General features: G+C 37.0%; 1 non-coding gene and 1 pseudogene across 1 annotated transcript; both read right to left on the bottom strand.

The window, feature by feature from the left end:
- Positions 1 to 8,491: 8,491 nt before the first annotated feature.
- On the bottom strand, positions 8,492 to 19,904 carry LOC114206677 (rho GDP-dissociation inhibitor 1 pseudogene; annotated as a pseudogene).
- A 737-nt stretch (positions 19,905 to 20,641) lies between these two features.
- LOC114206871 (U5 spliceosomal RNA) lies at positions 20,642 to 20,757 on the bottom strand. Its single transcript, XR_003608730.1, has one exon. It is a non-coding gene; the product is annotated as a U5 spliceosomal RNA (small nuclear RNA).
- Positions 20,758 to 23,701: the final 2,944 nt, after the last annotated feature.

Genomic DNA, 23,701 nt, shown 5'->3' with positions numbered 1-23,701 from the left:
CCGATGCGGGGCTCGATCCCAGGACCCTGGGATCACGACCTGAGCCAAAGGCAGATGCTTAATGACTGAGCCATCCAGGGGTAAAGTTTTTAAATTTATGTCTTAATCATAAATTGATTTCATGCCTACTGTTCCTGCAAGATATCGCATATAAGCCAATCACACAACAAAACATGCTTAATTCATGCATTATTTTGGGAAAAAAAAAATTCCTCCATGATGTTGAAATTATTATTTTTGTATAAAAATAAATTTCCCCTAAAAATAAATATTCCCTAATTATTTCTAAATAGGAATTTAAGCTATATTTATAGGTTCAATTAAATTGATGCCTTATTTCTCTTCTTTTAAAATTTTATTTATTTATTTGAGAGAGAGAGCATGAGGGGAGAGGGGCACAGGGAGAAGCCGGCTCCCCACTGAGCAAGAAGCCTGATGTGGGGCTCGATCCCAGGACCCTGAGATCATGACCTGAGCTGAAGGCAGATGCTTAACCAACTGAGCCACTCAGGCGCCCTAAATTGATGCTCTATTTCAATGTGAGTTTCAAAAAGATTCTATATTTTGAATTTCTTCTTTAATGATATTAATACAAAGAATTATAAGTTCATATAAACTCAAAAAAGAAATTGAGAACACTGTATTTTAATACACATTCTGACATTTTACTCTGAACCTTATTTTTGCTATGCTGTAATATAAACCTATTGTGTACAGGAGTGTGTGGGAGGGGAGAGAAAGTGGAGTACACAGAAGAACACACAAGGAGAACACTTCCCCAAAGCCACTGGCTGGGAAAACAAGGGACTAATTTTCATAAGTTTTTGCAAGCAGTGGGGTTCAAAGAGTGGAATTTTAGAGGTCACCATGCATGGCTGGGGCAGAGCCCTGTGGGCACAGCCCTATTCCTGGAGAGAAGGCAGACAATACAATCTGAGGATCACATAAGGCACACAGGGAGGGACTATACCCTCTTCCTAGAGCGCATTTGTGAGAGGTGGCCTTCACACAGATAATTCTCCAGGGACAAAAGAGCCAGTGGATGCCATTTCCCTCCTCTGCCCTTTACCATAGGCACAAAGACACCTGCTGAGGATGCAAACCCAGACACTGGCTGTTTAGCCTGCTTTGCTCCAAGTCCCATGACCCTGTGCACTGGCACAACTGCCATTATTAGTGAAACGTGCATCAGTCCCAGCCCAACAAAACCCTCCCCCAGAAGACCAGCACAAGTCCTGCCACACCAGTTTCTTAAAATATCGAGTTTTAAAAGTCAGCAGGCTTGGCTGAGATAGAGCCCAAAGTACATTGCCCTGCTCCAGGTAGCCGAGAAACCCAGAGACAGATAGCATGAAAACAGTGATCTGAAAAATGCTTGGGACACATAAGTGGAAATTACTCACCCTTCTGTGAGTGATTTTCTGAGAGCAGCAAGCACAGAGACCCCTCTCCAGGGACAAAGGAGCTGGTTGACACATTTCCCTCTCCTGCCCTTCAGCATAAACCAACTTCAGTAAACAGCAAAGTGCCTACACTGGCTTCCTAACCTGCTTCCACCAAGTCCTGCCCACCTATACTCTGCTGGTACTGCTTTTCCTGGGCAAGTGTGCCTAAGGACCAGCACAGCAGGCTCCTTCCCCAGAAGACCAGCAGAACACCCCCCACACACACCACATCTATAGATCAGAGAGTTCTACAAGGCTTTAGTTCTTTTTTTTTTTTTTTTTTTTTAAGATTTATTTATTTATTTGACACAGAGAGAGAGAGCACAAGCAGGGGGAGTGGCAAGAAGAGGGAGAGGGAGAAGTAGGCTCCCCACAGAGCAGGGAGAGCCCGATGTGGGACTCCATCCCAGGACCCCGGGATCATGACAGGCAGTCACTTAATCAACTGAGCCACCCAGACGTCCAACAAGGCTTTAGTTCTAATGGAAGTAGCATCAGGTCTCATTTAGCAAGCAGACCAGAACACACCTAGTTAAAACTTGCATACTCTGGCCAAGGTCCAAACACTCCCCATTGTAGGCAAGGAGAGCCTGTGCAGACAACTGGCCTTAGGGATAGAGCAGTCAAAACATAGCAGCAGAGTACATACGGCACACATCAGAGAAACACCCTGAAGCGTCAGGCCCTGGAAAGTATATGATCTCTTCTTCATAAAGCCATTACTTGGGGTGCCTGGGTGGCTCAGTTGTTAAGAGTCTGCCTTCAGCTCAGGTCATGATCCCGGAGTCCTGGGATTGAGCCCTGCATCAGGCTCTCTGCTCAGTGGGGAGCCTGCTTTTCCTTCTCCCTCTGCCCCTCACTCCCTGCCCCACTCATTCTCTTTCTCTTCCACTCAAATAAATAAATAAAATCTTAAAATAAAGCCATCACTCTTAGGAGCAGGAAACATAACAGGCTTTTCTAACACAGAGAAGAAGACAGAGACTTAGACAACATGCCAAGATGGATGAATTCATCCCAAAAGAAAGAACAAGAAAAGGTGATGGCCAGAGATCCAATCAAAACAGATATAAGTAATATGACTGATACAGAATTTAAAGCAACAACATAAGGCTACTCACTGGGCTTGAGAAAAGCATGGAAAACATTAGGGAGACCATTACTGCAGAGATAAAAGAGATAAAAACAATCAGTCAGAATGAAAAATGTAATAACTGAGATTCAAAACTAACTGGATGTAATGACCACAAGGATGGAAGAACCAGAAGAATGAATAAATGACATAGAAGACAGAATTATGGAAAATAATAAAGCTGAACAAAATAGAGAAGGAAGAATTATGCATCATGAGAGTAGATTCAAGGAAATCAGTGACTCCATGAAACATAATAACATTCATATCATAGGAGTCTCAGAAGAAGAAGAGAGAGAAAGGGGACAGAAGGTTTAGTTGAGGAAATTATAGCTGAAAACTTCCCTAATCTGGGGAAGGAAACAGACTTCCAAATTCAGGAGGCACAGAGAACTCCCATAAAAATCAACAAATTAGGCCAACACCAAGACATAGCGTAGTCAAATTTGCGAAATATAGAGATAAAGAAAAAAATCTTAAAAGCAGCAAGACAAAAGAAGCCCCTAACTTACAGGGGAAGACAGATAAGGTTAGAAGCAGATCTCTCCACAGAAACTTAGGAGGCCAGAAGAAAGTGGCATGATATATTCCACATGCTGAATGGGGAACATCTGTAGCCAAGAATACTCTATCCAGCATGACTATTATTCAGAATAGAAGGAGAAAGAGTTTCCCAGACAAACAAAAACTAACGGAGTTCCTGACCATTAAATCAGCTCTACAAGAAACTCACTGAGTGGGAAAGAAAAACCAAAACTGACCAAGACTAGAAAGGAACATTGAAAATCTCTAGGAAACAACAAAACAAGTAATAAAATGACATCAAATACTTATCTATCAATAATTACCTTGAATGAAAATGCACTAAGTGCTTCAATCAAAAGACACAGGATGTCAGAATGGATTAAAAACAAAAAACAAAACAAACAAACAAAAAAACAAGACATATCTATATGCTGCCTACAAGAAACTCATTTTAGACCTAAAGACACCCACATATTGAAATTGAGGGGATGGAGAAACATTTATCATGCAAATGGAAGTCAAAAGAATACTGGAGTAGCCATACTTATGTTATACAAACTAGATTTTAAGCCAAAGACTATAAGAGATGAAGAAGGGCATTATATCATAATAAAGAGGACTATGTAACAAGAAGAACTAACAACTGTAAACATTTAAGCCCTCAACAATGGGGGCACACAAATATATAAAATAATCAATAACATAAAGGAACTACTTGATGATAATATAACAATAATAGGGGACTTTAATACCCCTCTTACATCAATGGACAGATCATCTAAGCAGAAAATCAACAAGGAAACAATGGCTTTGAATGACACACTGAACCAGATGGACTTAACATATATTCAGAACATTTCATCCTGAAGCAGCAGAATGCTCTTTTCAAGTGCATAGGAGACATTCTCCAGAATAGATCACATACTAGGTCACAAATCAGGTCTCAACAAGTACAAAAAGATTGAGATCATACCATACATATTTTCTGACCACAACACTATGAAACTTGAAGTCAACCATAAGGAAAAACTTGGAAAGACCACAAAAGCATGTAGGTTAAACAACATGTTATTAAATTATGAATGGGTCAACCAGGAAATCAAAGAAGAAATGAATAAAAAAAAAAACACATGGAAACATGACAGTCTAAAACCTTTGGGATGCAACAAAAGTGATTACACAAGGGAAGTATGCAGCAATACAGGCCTACCTCAAGAAGCAAGAAAAATCTCAAATAAAGAACCTATCCTTACACCTAAAAGAGCTAGAAAAAGAGCAACAAAGCCTAAAGCCAGCAGAAGAAGGAAAATAATGAAAATTAAAAGCAAAATAAATAAATAAAAAATAAACAAATAAGTATATAAATAAAATAGAAACAAAACAAAACAAAACACAGACCAGATCAATGAAACCAGGAGCTGGTTCTTTAAAAAAAAAATTAGAAATTTGATAAATGCCTGGGCACCTGGGTGATTCAATCACTTAGGTGTCTGCCTTCAGCTCAGGTCATGATCTCAGGGTCCTGGGATGGAGGCTCCACACTGGGTTCTCTGCTTAGCAGGTAGTCTGCTTCTCCCTCACACTCTCCCTCTGTACTCTTCTTCTCATAAATGAATGAATGAATGAATGAATGAATGAATGAATGAATGAATGAATTCTTTAAAAAAATTGATATACCCCTAGCCAGACTTACCAAAAGAAAAGAGCTGGGAAGCAAATAAATAAAATCACAAAAGAGAGTGGAGAAATCACAATCAACACCACATAAATATCAACAATTATAAGAGAATATTATGAAAAATTATATGCCAACAAATTGGACAATCTGAAAGAAATCTATAAATTACCTAGAAACATATAAACTACCAAAATTGAGGGTGTATGGGTGGCTCAGTCAGTTAAGAATCTGCCTTTGGCTCAGGTCATGATCCCAGAGGCCCTGGATGGAGTCCCGTGTTGGGCTCTCTGCTCAGCCAGGAGCCTGCTTCTCTCTCTGCCTGCCGCTCCCCCTGCTTGTGCTTGCTTTCTCTCTCTCTGTCAAATAAACAAACAAAATCTTAAAAAAAAAAAAAAAAAAAAAAACCTTACCAAAACTGAAACAGGAAGAATTAGAAAACTTGAACAGACCCACAACCAGCAAAAAAATTGAATCAGTAATCAAAAATCTCCCAAAAACAAAAGTCTAGGACCAGATAGCTTCCCAGGGCAATTCTACCAAACATTTAAAAAGAGTTAATACCTATCCTTCTCAAACTACTCCAAAAAACAAAAATGGAAGGAAAACTTCCAAATTTATTCTATGAGGCTAACATTACCTGGATTCCAAAACCAAAGACTCCACTAAAAAAGAGAACTACAGACCAATATCCCTGATGAACTTGGATGCAAAAATTCTCAACAAAATACTAGAAAATCAAATCCAACAGTACATTAAAAGAGCCATTCATCATGATCAAGTGGTATTTATTCCTGGGTTGCAAGTGTGGTTCAATATTCACAAATCAATCAACATGATACACCCACATCAATAAAAGAAAGGATAAGAACCATATGATCCTCTCAACAGATACAGAAAAAGCATGACAAAGCACATCTATTCATGATAAAAATCCTCAACAAAGTAGGGACAGAGGGAACACACTTCAACATAAAAAGGCCATATATGAAAAATCCACAGCAAAATCATCCTCAATGTGGAAAACCTGAGAGCTTTTCCCTCTATGGTCAGGAATAGGACAGGGATGTCCATTCTCACCACTGTTATTTAACATAGTACTGGAAGCCTAGCATCAGTAATCAGACAACAAAAAGAATTAAAGGCATCCAAATCATCAAGAAAAAAGTCAAACTTTCACTATTTGCAGAAGACATGATATTCTACATAGAAAACCCAAAAGATTCCACCAAAAATTTGCCAGGACTTATACACAAATTTAGTAAAGTTATAGGATACAAAATCAATGTACAGAAATCTGTTACATTTCTATACACCATTAATGAAACAGCAGAAAGAGAAATCAAGGAATCAATCCTATTTACAAGTGCACCAAAAACTGTAAGATATCTGGGAATAAACCTAACGAAAGAGGAGAAAGATCTATACTCTGAAAACTATAAAATGGTGATGAAAGAAATTGAAGATGACAGAAAGAAATGGAAAAACATCCCATGCTCATGGATTAGATGAACAAATATCATTAAAATATCCATATTACCAAAAGCAATCTATATTTTAATGTAATCCCTATCAAAATACCACCAGCATTTTTCACAGATCTAGAATAAACAATCCTAAAATTTGTGTGGAACCACAAAAGATCCTGAATAACCAAAGCAATCTTGAAAAAGAAAAGCAAAACTGGAAGCATCATAATTCCAAACTTCAAGCTATATTAAAAAGCTTTAGTGATCAACACAGTATGGTACTGGCACAAAACAGACACATAGATCAAGAGAACAGAAAAGAAAACCCAGAAATCATCCCACAACTATATGGTCATCTAATCTTCAACAAACAAGGAAAGACTAATGGAAAAAAAGACAGTCTCCAACAAATGGTGTTCAGAAAACTGGACAGCAACATGTAAAAGAATGAAACTGGACCACTTTCTTACACCATACACAAAAATAAATTCAAAATGGTTGAAAGACCTACATGTAAGACAGAAAACCTTCAAAATCCTAGAGAACACAGGCGGTAACCTCTTTGACATAGTCCATAGCAACTTCTTACTAGATGTGTCTCCTGAGTCAAGGAAAACAAAAGCAAAAATGATCTATTGGAACTTCGTCAAAATAAAAACCTTCTGCATAGTGAAAGAAACGATCAACAAAACTAAAAGGTAACCTACAGAATGGGAGACGATATTTGGAAATGACTTATCTGATAAAGGGTTAGTATCCAGGATCTATAAAGAACTTATCAAACTCAACCCCCCAAAAACAAATAATCCAGTTAAAAATGGGCAGAAGACATGAATAGACAATTTTTTCCAAACAAGACTTACAGATGGCTAACAGACACATGAAAAGATGCTTAACATTACTCATTATCAGGGAAATACAAATCAACACTCCAATGAGATATCTCCTCACACTCATCAGAAATGATTAAAATTAAAACACAGGAAATGATAGATGTTGGCAAGGATGCGGGGAAAGGAGAACCCTCCTACCCTGTTGGTGGGAATGCAAACTGATGCAGCCACTCTGGAAAACAGTATGGAGGTTCTTCTAAAAGTTAAAAATAGAACTACCCTACCATCCTGCAATTGCACTACTACATATTTACCTAAAGGATACAAAAATACTGATTCAAAGGGATGGGTATATATCTCACCACGTTTATAACATTATCAACAACAGCCATTATGGAGAGAGCCCAAAATGCCCAAGAGCTAAAGACATTATGTTATATGCATACAATGGGATATTAGCCAAAAAAAGAATGAAGTCTTGCCATTTGCAATGACATGGGTGGAGCTAGAGAGTATTACGCTAAGTGAAATAAGTCAGTCAGAGTAAGACAAATACCATACGATTTCACTCATATGTGGAATTTAAGAAACAAAACAAATGAAGGTAGAGGGGGAGAAGAGGCAAAGAAACAGACTCTTAACTATGGAGAAAAAACTGAGGGTTACTGGAGGGGAGGTGGACAGGGGTTGGCTAAAATGGGTGATGGGGATTAAGGAGGACACTTGTGATGATGAACACAGAGTATTGTATGTTTTTGTTTTTTTTTAAGTAGGCTCTATGCCCAGGGTGGAACTCAATGCAGCTCCCCCTGCTTGTGCTCGCTCTCTCTGTCAAATAAACAAATAAAATCTTAAAACAACAACAACAACAAAAAACTAAGTTCAAGTTAGGTTGAACTTAGGACCCTAATATCCAGACCTGAGATGAGATCCAGAGACAGACTCTTAACCAACTGGACACTGGGTGTTTTATGTAATTGATGAATCTTTGAATTCTACACCTTGAAACTAATATTACACTGTATGTTCACTGGAATTTAAATAAGATTTTGGAAAAAGAAAAAAAAAGAGTATGTTTATCCATGAGTGTGTTTAGTTTGATCTAAATTAGTTCTTTTATAAGTTCTCCGGTATAAATAAATACTTAATAAACACTTGGACCACCCATTATTCTCATGTGAGATAGCAAGGTTATTTATTTATTTTTTTTTTTTTTCCCTTCATGGGAGTTTATTTCTTGGCAGAAAAGGGGAAGAAAAGTCAGGCTCCTGAGCATTCTAGGCAAGGTGGGACAAGGGGAGGGGAGGCACAGGGGAGGGCTCCAACTGTGACACTTAGTCCCACAGTTGTCCTGGCTGGATCCGGGGAGGGCCTGCCAAGGAATGGTGCCACCGAGCCTGGGGACAGAGGTGTCAGGCCAGGCGGCCAGGAGGACAGCCCATATGGAGGCAATAAATACTGACAGGCCATGCACATGACTCCAGGCCGGCAGGCCCAGGTAGACGAGTAAGGCTCAGGTGTTGGCTTTGACTGGTGAGGGCTGTCTGCTGGGGTTGTGGGCTCTGGTACTGCCCACTGGAACAAAGAAGGCAGAGGCATGAGGACACCTGGACTCCCAGAAGGGAATGGGAGGTACTTCAGTTTTGACAGTTTGGCTTTCCCCAAGCCCCTGGAGCCATCCCCACAGCCTTGGCCTGGGGAGGGGGCTGGTTAGTCCCTGGTGGGCAGGGGAGCCAGAGCAGCGCATCCCACACGCCTCCCCAGGCCATAGGGATTGCAAATGGGGCAGGGACCAGAGGAGACCACATGCTCATGCAGACAAAGGGGATTAGAGGTGCTTGTCGGCCCCCACAGCACACGTTCCACATGTTAAGGCATCATGGTTGGATGGTGACCCACAGCGATGGATGAACCGACCGAGGACAGGTGAAAGCAGGAGGGTGGCTGGCCCTCAAGAGGCCTCACCCTAGAAGAAGAGAAAGAAGAGGATTCAAGGCAATTAAAAGACCCACAGGGACCTAAGAATCCCATGATTCCCTTGGAAAAGCTAGGGCCTTAGGTCAGGTTAGGACAGGTGGAGGAAACTGAAGGGTACAGAAGGGGCGGTGGAGGCCTGTGCTGGAAGTTTCCTCTTCCTACTCCTTCCCCCTGTACAGGCAGAAGCAGGAAGACCAGACCCTACAGGCAGGGCCAGAAGGGATGGGTGGGGCTCGCCAGGGAGCCGACTTGTGAGCACTTTGATAAGCTATTGGGATGGGTGTGGTGGTGGTAGGGGTGGGGCATATCAGACGGGTCCGTTCATCGGTCCAAAGACGACTGCTCACCTCCCAGGCCAGGACTCAGTCCCTCCATTCCCTTTTTTATTTTTTCTTTTCTTCCATTCCTTTTTGATGGTAAGATTCCACTCCCAGGACAGGTGGTCAGTCTTGTCATCTGTGAAGCAGGACTTGTTGTAGCTGCCACGAGCCAGCATATGCTTGGGCACCTCTTCCGTGAGGGTCAGAAACTTGTACTCCTCTGCCTGGGTCCCATAGCTCCCCACCAGGTTGTTGGTCTTGTCAATCTTGAGGCCTTCCCTGTACATGTGCTGGATGTACTTCACACCAGACACAGTTTCCCGGTTCACTGGAAAGAGATTTTTCTCCGGTATTCCACACCCTACTTCCGTACAAGGACTGCTTCTTGAAGCTCTTTCAGGTTACCTGTCAGGTCCAGCTCCAGAGGACCCAGGGCCAGGCTACACACCAGGGGCAGGCAAGTCACAACAACACAGGGGGCGTTGGAGTCAGCAGACAGTGCCACACGGCCCAACAGGGTGTCTTTGTTCTTGCGCAGACTCTCATCATCCTTGCCCAGCTCCTGGATCTCCTGGATGCGCTTCTGGGCAGGGGGCTTATAGTTGAGCCAGTGTTCATCCTTCTCATTCTCCGCTGCCACCTGTACTAGCTGCTCTGCTGTGGGCTCCTGCTTCGCCCTGCTCACCTCTAGCTGAGTCTGGGATGCCAGAGGCTCCACTGGCCGCTCATGTGCTCCCTGTACAGCAGTACATTCTTAACTGAGTAAATAATTGTCTTCATTATTAGTCTGATTTTTGTCTACATGTGCTATACAACCTTTTGTCTTCGTCTGCTCAGGCTCCCATAACAAAATGCCATAGACTGGGTGGCTTTAGCAACAGAAGTTTATTTTCTCAGGTGCCTGGGTGGCTCAGTCGTTAAGCGTCTGCCTTCAGCTCAGGTCATGGTCCCAGGGTCCTGGGATCGAGCCCCGCATCGGGCTCCCTGCTCAGCAGGAAGCCTGCTTCTCCCTCTCCCACTCCCCCTGCTTGTATTCCTGCTCTCGCTCTGTCTCTGTCAAATAAATAAAATCTTAAAAAAAAAAAAAATACTTTAAATTAAAAAAAAAAGTTTATTTTCTCGCAGTTCTGAAGGCTGGAAGTCTACTATCGTGTATATTTGGTGAATTTTTAATCCCTAAATCTCATGTACCAATAGATGTTACTTGGAAAACACATAAAGTAATTATTCTTGTTCAGGATTTAGTTAGGCAGCATACAACCCTTGATGTTTCTCTGACCTCTCCAGTATAATTCAGCATAATTCATTTTAATGACCCCTTCACATATACTGTAAGAATAGAAAGTTGCTACTGACACTTTTTTAGATAAATGAAGTAAATGAGGTATAACAAAGACTGTTCTGCCCTAACTCAAGTCAGCTTCTCCACAAGAACGTGGTTGCTTCGGAGAGGAATTGCTTACAGCATGTAGGGATAATAATACATTTCTCAACAGCAGAAAAAAGCTGCCTTGCTCTTCAATCCAGGAAAATAGTATTTGAAGACATTATGTTTAAGTAACAATATTTAGAATCTATTAATGTTGCTTTTTTAATGTTGATCTTTTAAATAGCACAGCATTTTACCAAAAATGAAAGAATTGTCATTTTAGTGTCTAAAAAATTCTCATCTAATTTTAGAGTAATGTATTCAGCAATAAATAATTATTATTTAGATTTAAATTCTTTAAGAGAGTCCAAATAGTAAGCAAAGTAAATAAAAAACCTCTGGGAATATAGAACCACATTTTCATATTAAACCATTCATATTTAAGCTTAATGGTTAGAAAGACAAAGAAGGGAGAAGAACTCTTCTATGTCTAACATGCGAGAATACACATTGCTAATGTATACCAGATATAAAGAGAAGAAAGCAACTTTATCACATCCTATTATTTGGGAAATCTCTAAATATTTCCTCATATATTTTAGCTTTTATAATATTCTATTTTAAGGCCTCTTTTCTAATCCCAAACAATCCCTATATTTAGAAACTCTGAAATCCATTTTAAAAAATGCTTGTTGAATATGCATGTGTATGCATAGTTGTTCTTTCTAAATTGTTAATGCCTTTCTCTTGTGTCTCTGCCTTATTTATGTATATGTAAATATGCATGTAAATACTTAAATTATTGATTTTAATAGTAGTAAATTTAACAGTAGTAAATGTAAAGATGTTACTTTTATTTCACATAATTTTTATAAATAAGTTTTCACTAATAATATAATACAGAAACATATTACTAACTCTGTTACCCACAGCCTCCTATCATCATATATCCGAGAATTTCTAAGATTAAGAAAAAAAAATTATTTCTTTCACTATATAGTATGTGCATGCACATGTTACTTATTTACTTTTACTAATAAAAAAGTGAAAGGAAGAACTATCATATAATTCAGCAATCCCACTTCTGGGTATATATATGAAGGAAATGAAATCACTATCTGAAAGAGACATCTTCACTCCCATGTTTATTGCAGCATTTTTCACAATAGCCAAGAAATGGAAACAAGATAAGTGTTTATCAAAGTATGAATGGATAAAGAAAATGTGTATGTATAATATTTTTAAAAGTTATATTTATTTATTTATTATTTATTTAAGAGAGAGGAGAGAAAGAGTGCGTGCACGCAGGGGAGAGAATCTCAAGCAGACTCCCCGCTGAGCACAGAGCCAGCCAAGGTGCTTGATCTCAAGACCCTGAAACCATGATCTGAGCCTAAACCAAGAACCTGATGCTTAACTGATTGAGCCAAGCAGGGGCCCCGTGTGTGTGTGTATGATATTATTCAGCCGTGAGAAAGAAGGAAAATTCTGCCATTTATGACAACATGGAATGACCCTGGAGACATCATGCTAAGTGAGATAAATCAGACAAAGACAAATACTGTATGATATCCTTAAATGTGAAACCTAAAATATGCAAACTTGTAAAAACAGAGTAAAACCGTGGTTAGCAGGGGGTGGGAGGGGTGGAAGAATAGGAGAGATGTTTCACGGTACAAATTACAACTAGTAGATGAATAAGTTCTGGAGATCTAATGCACAGTACAGTAAAAATAGACAATAATATTGTATTATAATCATCAAACTTGCTAAGAGATGAGATCTGAATTTTTTCCACTAAGATAAGAAATGATAATTATGTGCCATGAGAAAGTGCTAATGCTACAATCACAATTGTATTACAATATATAAAGAAATCAAAACAATTGTTACATAATGTTTTATGCCATATATTTGAATAAAAGGAAAAAATTGCTTTTATTCTAAACAGAAAGGTGATAGGAAATCAGTTAATTTTGCAATTAAAATATCTCCAGATGGTGTATCTAGTTTTGAATTATTTTACATTTATTTATATATGTTCCTATGTGTGTATGTATACCAGATATTTTGATATAGATCAAACATTACTTTAAAAAAATCAATGCTTTACATTTGATTTTCATAAAACATTCTGAATCATATGCATTATACAAATTTAAAAAATTTTCACTATTGGGCGCCTGCGTGGCTCAGATGGTTAAGTGTCTGCCTTCGGCTCGGGTCATGATCCCAGGGTCCTGGGATCGAGTCCCGCATTGGGTTCCCTGCTCCTTGGGAGCCTGCTTCTCCCTCTGCCTCTCTCTCTCTCTCTCTTTCATGAATAAATAAATAAAATCTTTAAAAAAAATTTTTCATTATTCTGGCTATTGCTAATCTAGTTTCTAACAGTTTCTTTTATGTTATTTTTGTGCTTAGTGTTAACAAAGAGCTGTTTAGAAACACATTCTTTTACACATGAAAGGTAGATATTGAATAATGTTAGTAAACACCTATGTGATAAGTTACAAAATGATATTCTGTTAGTAATCACAAATTGCAGACAAAACGAAAATAAGCAATTGTGTGTAGTGTAGCATGGCATATACCAATACAAAATAAAAATCCATAAAAAATGTTTCTACTAGAGTTTAATGTGTATTGGTTATTGTTTTACAAATAAATCTCACCACTAAAATAAAGCAGTATTTTTTTAAAGTATACTGGATATTGAGTAACTGTAGCTAATACTTTAGAGAGAATATCACTGTCTATTCAGTGTAAAATGGTTATTGCCTTCAAAGTTTCAAAGAATTAATACCATCCTTAAATTCAAAAGCAGAGAGTTTCAGTACTATCAACTTTATCAAAGTATAGCCCAACAATGAATGATTTGTCTTGTGCTTTTGTTATGTATTTTGTTTTTGAGCTGCGGGGTCAACATATTTTCTTCTGAACTGTCAAAATAGAGTATAGCTAATTTATAGTGAATGAACAATCCATAATAACTCTTAACTGGTACAATATTTGAAAACATTTTCACATCTTATCTTTTTCTGAATGCTTACAGTAACTGAATCTTTATTGAAATTAGAAACAGATGAAATCATCATTAAAAAAATATTAGAACCATTCTCACTTTGTTTCCAAATTCAAATAGAGAGTTCTACATTTACAGGACAGCATGCAGTCTCATACTCTACTCACCTATACTCTGTGGAAGTAGTTTGCAAACTGTGCCCTGGCTGTTCCAAAGAGCCAGCTCCCCTAGGTCCCTCCTGCGAGAAAGGTTGTAAGGGAGGAACCAATGAGATGACATTGGATCATGCCATCTCCTTTTTGTGAGCAGCTCTGCTTTCAACTGTGTTAAATATTAGATTTCCGAAGATTTTCTTTAAATTAAATATTCTTTGATTAAAACATCTGAGTTGGAAAAATAATGCCACTATAGTATGCTTCTAATTTTAACTTTAAATGAAAGATGACTTTTCCCCTTATAATACAGTTACTTTATAGTTTTGAGAATTCTCTTAAGATTATGGGAAATACAATGCCTTAGGTGTTGGGAAATAACATTTAGGCATACAGATGTATGCTCTCTCTCTCTCTCTCTCTCTCTCTCTCTCTCTCTCATGCACACACACACACACACACACACACACCAGCTGAGAAAAGAAGTTAAGTCCATTTATGGTGGCACAGTATGAATCTTCCCTGAGAAGGTCAAGGAGTCTTTAATGTTAACATGTTACCATTTCTGTTACATCCCTCAAAGAGGTAATATTTGTTACTATCTCCTTTATATAAATAATGACATAATACAAACTGACTTTTGGTCTCCATAATTAAAATCCAAACATCTCTTCTGCACAGCTTAATTTTTCTAAAATTTTATTCTTAGTATTAAATATCTGGGTAATTCTCCTGATTGTTCATTTACTTTATTTGCACAGGCTCTTAGACATGTTCTTATATGACCAAATAATTTGCGACATAGAGGAACCAGAAAAAAAGAAAAGGAAAATAAAACCTATGTCATCCTTAAGTACTAGGATGAACTGCATATTTTCTACTTGGCCAAATCCATCAATTGTAAGACACATCATTAATTCATGCACCCGTAAGAAAGAACAATATACATTACCAATTAAACTATGGCATGCCACCTATGGTAGAACAGATTCTAATTTTAGAGATATCATAATGTTAAATATACGTACTTAGAACAAATGTAGAAATCATTCATTTGATTTTTACAAAAACACCACATGGAATGAATTTTTAATTCTCTTCCTAAACTGGGGAAGATTAGGGGTGTCTGGCTGGCTCAGTCAGCTAAGCACACAATTCTTGGTTTCAGCTCAGGTCATGGTCTCATGGTTTGTGACACTGGGCTCCAAATACAACTCTGCGCTCAGTGGGAATCTGCTTGGATATTCTCTCCCTCTGCCCCCTTCCCTGCTTGTATGCACTCTCTCTTCCTCTCTCTCTCTCTCAAATAAAATAAAATAAAATAATGGAGGAAATTAGTACAGAACTCTAAATAACAACCCTAAGAGCACAAAACTAACATATAGCACAGTCAGAATTCAGAATCAAATTTGTCTGGCTATCTATGAATCATCTTCTTCCTACAGATTTCCACTTCTTATGAGTTCACTGCAACTTGTAATGTAATGTAATGATGATGTCCCACTGCTGTTTCACTTCTAGAATTGCCTCTCATGACTCTTATTTAATAACCTGTATGCCACAATCTATAAAGAGACCCTGGTGTAACCAAACAATGGATTTTTAACATATTCTTAAGTCAGGATTACTAAGAAAAAGATACTGCTTTTCTACTCCTAAATCTCAATAAATGTTTTTTAAATGTTCCATGTCATGATATTTATGGCAAATATAGTACCTTCTACTTAATAGCTTTAAAATGTTTTGATCATTTGGACAAACTGTCAAAGCAACCATGGGACTAAACAACCAAAGCTGTTTTAACCAATAAACCACACAATCCAATGTAATATGACTGGCTTCAGCTTTCCATGTAATGAGTTTTAATGAACTAATGAATCAGTGAATTAGTCTTTAAATCATTGAGGCCTTATAGTCAATATCTTATACACTTAAGCAGGTAGTAATATTAATGTATGCAAATGTTTATTGAATGATTATTGCAAACCAAGAACTAATCTAACTTACATAGTTCCAGTTTTAACTATGTAAATGAGTTGTTGAGCTTATATATATTATATACATATAATATACATATATATTATGCTCATTTTTTAGATGAGAAAAATAAAAGCTCAACAAATAACTCATTTACACAGTTAAAACTGGAACACAGAATTTATACCAGTTTCACAGCCAAGGCTTTTAACCTACCTACAATATATCTTTCCAAGAAGAAGGAGAAATGGGCTGGAACTCTAGAGACTACCACCGAATTCCAGGTTACAAACTGAATCCTGGAGCTTAATCAAATCACTTCATCTGATTCAGAGTAACCTTTGTGAAAGATGTGCCTTTCTCTGATTATTCCAGTTTCACTTATAACTTAAAATGGGATTTGCTTTACCTGTATTTCCTCCTCCCTTGCCCAATCCAAATCTGTTGGTCTGAGTTTTCCTACGGACTCTGTATGAACTTGCTTCTTTTAGTTCCAAGGTCTCGAATCCTAATCTTCATGTAGAGTGTGGTGCTCTTTCTTTTATGCTCCCACAGCACCCAGCACATACACTTTTTAGTGCATTATTAGTGATATTCTCCAAAGTCTCTGAACTTCTTTAAAGCAGAAATGGTATCTCATTCCCAATACATAAACAGAGAGCCTAGCCTGACATACACAAAGCATTTAGTAAATGAATGCTAAGTGGAAGAAAGAAGAAATGAATGAATGGACATCCATTTACTCATTTATATAAGGAATTTGGTTTAGTTGAATATACGATTCTTCTTAGCCCTAAACTCAGTCATTCCTGCCTCTATTGATATATTAAAGCACTTTGTACATACTTACTGTTGATCTTTTTTGACCTCAATCTCCATTACACGTTTGTTGCTTTCTTACTTCCCCAAACTGGCAGAGATTATGACTGTACCAAAGTATGTGCTTCTTTTCACTTATCAGACTCTCTTGCAAATAATTAGGCCCTGTGACTGACATCTTCCCAAGAAAATTTTGGGGAAAGGATTATATTACTTTCAGGCCTGAAACTTAAAACATCCTGAAGAGCCTAATGGATCTTTTTGGCTCCCCAGTCACCCTGAAGTAGGGAATCAGTGAGTCCTAGGACAATGGAGCAATAAAATGAAAGACTTCTAGCATCTGAAGTCATTGCTACATAAAAGTGACCCAGAAAGGCCACATGACTTGTGTCAGGCTGTGTAAGCAATAACTAAGTCTTTCTTATATAAGCCAAGAGAATTTTTTTTCTATCTTTTATGGAAGCTAGGATTAATTACTCTAATTCTGAAACAAACCAATTATCTTCAATTGCTAGACTAATTTGTTTCTTTCTTTTTTCTTTCCATTTTGTTTGTTTTAGGCTAAAAAGAAGGAAGTATGTAGGACTGATTCATGGTATCTTCATCCAAATTTTTCCTCTCAGACTTTCTGGGTCTGAGTTATAAATCTGTACAGTCTTGGACACAGTAGAGCCATCATTAAAGAAAGAATAGAAACAGGAAAGTTTCAAACTGACAACAGGTCCTTTAATAATCAATTAAGGCCCAGCATATATACTAGTTATTTGTAGACATATCAAACAAGCAAAAAATTTAGCATTTAGGATATTTATGTCTCGATGAGTGGTATACAAATGTATACCTAAATACATTTCTTTCCTCTACCTGCAGTTTTGGTTTTGCTTTATTTTGAATAGATGATATTTGAATAGATGATATAACACTGAGACGAGAATATGAAACACATGGGAAGGAGGCCACACTATAAGGAAGGCACCTCTAATTTATTATCTCAAGATCAAATGTTTGACAAAGCTGGACTTATTTTATCTTCTTATAGTTTAAGATTTAACTTTCTAAACTCTAATAAGAAATCCCTGAAAGAGAAAGAGAAAAAATAAATATGGTTCATTATTATAATTCCCCAAAAAAGTCTTTAAACCAGGGTTACTTTAGGTGAATTATATTTTAAATCATTTGCTAAAATATTTAATGTTGACTCCCAAGTATCTAAAATATTACACTGAATTGGCTTTCCAGGATGTTTCTTTCAGCTATTCCTTTCAGATAGGATTATGACAAAAGAAGAAAGTTATGCCATGTTTAATTCTTTAGCAAATAAGCTCAGTAAGCAGTAATATTAATGTCTAATTTCTGATCTCAAATTTCTTTATTCCTTTATCTGCCTCCCAACATTTCACAGGCCTCTTATCTGTTAAAATGTATAGAGACCGAAAAGAATGAAGAAAGAAACAAAAAAACAAAGTGAGAGAAAGGGAGAAAGAGAAAGGAAGGAAGAAAAGGAAGGATGGACATATGGAGAAAACACCTACCATTTTTGTGACTTGTGTACAGAAGAGGTTTGGGAACCAATTTCCTACTCAGAAAAAGCAAATGAGAGAGGAAACCTACAGCTTTAATACAGCGGTTAAATTTGAAAATATGCAAAATCTTGGAAGAAATTCAAAACGACAGAGAGCTAGACATACATTGCATGGTGGACATTTTACCTTGACCCTAGAGATCACTGCATGAACATGAACTGATTCGGTTACACACTTAAAACATTAAATTCAGAAAAGGGATAATAAGTGAAACACAGCTCAAAAAGAAAAAAATATATATATTACCCTAAATAATGAAAAAAACCGAAAGCAATACTATTTTACTTCGTGTTTATTCCTTTTGTTTAAAAATTTGCAAACACTGATCATATTGCTCAGAGATCCTTGGAAACTAGGAAAAACTAGATTAATAAACCTTGAAAAGAATTATTGGTTGTGAAATAGCCTGTCTCAAAGAAGACATTTAAGTAACTTCCCTAATTATTAAGACCTTCTTCTAACGGATAGCAGACACAAATGTCTGTGCTTAAATACCCCATTTTTTTTCCAGGTCACTTTTACTGGCATTTATACTTTTAAAAAATCTGATTATCGTTACTTGAGCCCACACAAATCTGCTAATTAGTGATAGAATTTGGACGGATGCACGGTTCTGAATCCCAATCTCAGCACCATCATTGCTCTTCTCACTCTACTGCTCTGACCCTTGGGATATGTACCTTTCCTTTATTTCTCATTTTAACATTAAACAGAAATGATCAATCTTTTGAGTTTCCTAACATCTTAAAGATATTTTTTAAAAATCCTTTTGTGGATTGCCTGGGTGGCTCAGTTAAGCATCTGCCTTCAGCTCAGGTCATGATCCCAGGGTCCTGGGAATCAGCCCCATGTCAAGCTCCTGCCTCTTCCCCTGCTTGTGCTCTCTCTCTCTCTCTTTCTCAAATAAATAAATGTAACTGTATTTGGAAATACGTTCTTTACAGACATGATTAAGTTAAAATTAAGTTGTGTTTTGCTTTGTTTTTACAGTGGGCCCTAATCCAATATGACTGGTATCTGCATAAGAAGAAGCAATTCAAGTACACACAGAGACACACTAGACACACATGCACACAGGGATGACCATGTGAAGACACAGCAAGAAGGTGGCCATCTGTAAACCAAGAAGGGAAGCCCTAGAAGAAACCAACTCTGCCAATCCCCTGATCTTGGACCTCCAGCCTCCAGAACTGTGAAAAAATAAATCTTTGTTTTTTAAGCACCCCAGGCTGTGGTGTTTTGTTATGGGAGCCCAAGCAGGCTAATATAGATCCAAAGATTTATGTCTGAATTTTACCAAATATTGTGGAGAACATGTGCACAATCTTACATCACTTGCCTGGAAGGACTGTTGTGAACATTTATGAGATAATGATTATTAAAAAATTAGGGAACATTTATGAGATAATGATTATTTAAAAATTAGGGGTTAATATTAAAATCATACTAATAGCTATCAACATATTTTTAAATGTTCAAAATTTAATTGATCTATTACATAGTTTTCAAAGTCACATAGTAGATTAGAATGCTGTTTAAAGATATTCACTGCTGTCCTCACCTTCATAGAAGCATACTTCCCTGCTCTGTTATGTTGGGTTGGCAACATGGCTTGCTTTACCAGTGGGATACTAACAAACGTGATGTGAATTAAGGTGTGAATTATGCTTGTGCAGTAGGACACTTGTGAGTCTGTCTTGGCCCTAGGAAAAGTTTTCCCTTCAACTTGGGTCTCAGAATGTCCTCACATAGAGCAGATGTGAGGCCAATGCATATGGAGGAGCCAAGGCCAATTGCCCCCCAGCATAAAGCAGGGCTCCCAAGTAAGTCTAGCCAAGATGACCTGATGCCACAGGTGAACTGCAGATGTGTGAGACAGAACAATGACAGCTGTTTTAAGTCAGTCAGTTTTGAGGAGTTCTGCCATGTAGCATTATTGAGCCATAATCGACTGATGTGGAAAGCACAATTGCATTAAAAATAAATAAACAAATAAAGCAAATTGATTACAATGTAGGTATAACTTTTCAATAATTTTCAATAAAGTATTTAGGAAATCAGTATTCTTGTTGAAAATGTAAAATATTATGTATTTTCAATGCCAGAAATAGAAGCTAATGCAAAAAATATAACATCTCTTGGGCATTTATTATGTTCTAGGCACAGTGATAACCTCTGATTATTTTATTTCATCTCAATAATGACACTAAGGTTAAGTGTAATGATTACTATATGTTACAGATATTCAGTGATTTTTCACAGGATCATACTGCTAGTATGTTGTAGAATTGGAATTTAAACCCGGGCAATCAGTTTCTAATGCCTGGGCTCTTAACATTTTTTTTCAGCCCTGGTAAAACAAGCCCTCAAAAAATTGACTTAAGACTCAGAGTTGTTCCTCTCCATGGAAACCTCTAGTGAAAGGTAAAAGACTTATATGATTTGAAGAGGCAACAGAACATATTGGGCTCTTAATTTTTATAGCATATCCAGATATCACAGATTCTCTATTATTTGAAGGTGATTTTATCAATTTAATTGCCACTCTAATATATAATACTTTGTATACAAGATGTCTTCTGCACACTATACATCCTAAAAATCATGCTTTCATTATGTACCCTACCATATGTGAAGAATCTTACCTATTTAAAAAAACTCTCTCATTTTATGTTTAAGTATAATATATATATAAATATGTATATTAATTTATGCCTAAATAAATGTGTGTGTATATATGTGTGTGTGTGTGTGTGTGTGTGTGCATGGGTAGATGACAGGTAGATGATAGATAGATATAGATTCTTAGATTCTTTAAAAATATCACTTCTCTGTAGCCTTCTACATATCTCACAGGTGACCTATTCAAGAGTTATTACTAGACAAAGAAAATGTGAGGCATGCATGTTAATGGAAATTATCAGAGAACTTAAGTTCCTTTCAGAAAAAAATGGGTGATTAAAGAACTTTCATAACATTTGAGAATGTTTTTGTGACTAGGTCTAAGGGAATCCAGAATCCTCTCAGGTCATTAGAAAGCATTCTGGGAAGCTCTAAAATATAATGGTCCTTTTGGACTAGTCCTCTATAAATTCTCCACAATGCTTATCCCTACTCCTTACCACCTCCAAATGCCCAGATTCAGGTAAACAAAATACAGTTTCTAGGAAATAGGCATGATACATAGAGATCTTAAAATATGAACATGAGGAAGAAGTTCCTATACAGAATGCTAACCAAACATCAGCCAATTACAAGGCACGCCTGAAATTAAAGTCGATGCTAAAAGCAGCCAAATCAAATTAGTTTATCCTAACAGACCAGACTTGGACATTCAAAGTGAAAGAACTTCGTTTATTTTTATTGATCAGTAGTGTTCACCAGAATCTGAAATCAAATATTGGTTTGGCCTGAATATAAATGCACTATCTAGTTGAATGATTTGAATGTTTCTCATTTCCCTCTATCATTTAACTTGCATTATACAAATTCATGTTATTCTCTATGATATTGCTCAAAAGGATATAATTTTTTTACAGTTTTACTTTCCCAGCTATGCAACATTATGGCCTCTCGGCAGCTATTGATTTGCAGAAATATTTGGGTAGACTAGATGGTTTTAGGCTGTTTCCATACCTCCTTACGAAATGTGGTCTAGCATCTCTTTGAATTAAATGATTTTAGCCACGGTTACTTGACTTCTAGTTAAAGATATTCCATACAAATACCAGGCCTAGTCATTTACTTTAATATTGGTTAGCTGGCTATTTTCCCAGATCATTTAGAATTCTTAATACTATTAAATTTAAAAGACTATTGATTTTAAACTTCTATAGATCAGGTGACTTTTCAACTCTGTGATTCTAAAACAGTGTCAATACAAATAGTGAGTATATTACTAAGGAACTGCTAAGCCTAAAAATAATATACAACATTAAATAGGATTAATTGATATGAAAATTGGTAAGGTTTTCTATTTGATTTTAATGGAGTAAATACCAAATGCTTTATATGGTATTTTAATTGTGCAGTTATTAAAACATTGCTGAACAATCTACCCTTGTAGTTTCTCATTTGACTCTCTTGAAACAATTACATATTAAACCACTCAACACTATACATTGAGGATTATGTAAAAGAAAAAAGAAGCAACATTTATACTTATTCCATATATAAAAGAAATAAGGTACTACTCAGGTACTTGGAATTTCTCCAAAACATACAGCTCATCATTAGAGTCAGAAATAGTTAAAATATATCTAAAAGGTGCATTTTCTGCTGATCACTGAACACTCTCTCAAGCTGGCAGAAACTGCCTCTGTGGATCTTGAGTCACCAGCTCTAGCTGTCTGTCACAGAGTTCCAAAGGCCATTCTTCCCTTCTTTTCAGGTGAACTCTAGCACATCCGTGCATATTCATAGGCTGTAATGCACTTCTCATTCACTTTACCATTTTTGGTCTCTGGGATTTTTTTTAATATATAAAAGGAACAGCATGATCCCATTTTAAAAATTGAAATATTCACTGATCTATGGTTATTCCTGTAATGTCACAAGTGTTGGTGAATAATTCAAATTAAATAGTTTCCTATATATTCCATTTTAAAGGGACTTCATTTACTTTCTTTCAATGGTTTCCTCCTGTGCTGTTCTCACTCTGCATTATTCATATGCAACCTCACAAATTGCTTTGAGTTTGAGCAGTGCTGATATAAATCATAAGGCTATTTTCTCTGGAGGACTTCAGCCTTAAGCTCTACAACTTGTTTTAAAATGAAAACTGTGTTCAATTAAGGTGATTTGTTTGCTTCAAAAAATTAACTATCTTATATGGCCATTTGCAAGGAGAGAAGACTGAAGTTACATTCCTGGGTGCTGAATAATTTTAGAAGTAATTTACTTCCTCCCTCTGGCTGTATCCCTGCATCTAGTCTATCCTGTCCATTTATTTGTGGCTAGGTCATATTCTTCAGGATATATAGCTATCAAAAATTCCTTTCCCAACTGTTTTGCATTTTGACTTCTGACTAGTTCCTTTGTAATAAACAAAGTAAAATAATGTGTTCTTCTCTGCTTTCAGGTCCTTCACTGAAGGAGAGAAACAGAGAGAGAGAAAATGAATGGAAATGCAAGCAAACTGAGAAATTAGATTCTTTGTGGAGTACTGCTATAAAAGTAGTATTTTAAGAGTGACATTACTGAAAATGGTGGAATATGGAATCCCATCCATCTCTCCCCAGAAATAACTAATAAGATGAAAGGCAGCTTATGGAGTGGGAGAAAATATTTCAAATCATGTATTTGGTAAGGTGTTAAATCCAAAGCATATAGGAAACTCATACACCTTTATAGCCAAAAAAAAAAAAAAAGTCTGACTAAAAAATGAGCAGAGCACCTGAATACACA

The sequence above is a fragment of the Eumetopias jubatus genome, unplaced genomic scaffold (genome assembly GCF_037043125.1).
Source record: "Eumetopias jubatus isolate StellerSeaLion01/CBP00866 unplaced genomic scaffold, mEumJub1_p1.0 scaffold_2, whole genome shotgun sequence".
Classification (NCBI taxonomy): Eukaryota; Metazoa; Chordata; class Mammalia; order Carnivora; family Otariidae; genus Eumetopias; species Eumetopias jubatus.
This window is presented reverse-complemented; position numbering and strand designations above follow the sequence as displayed.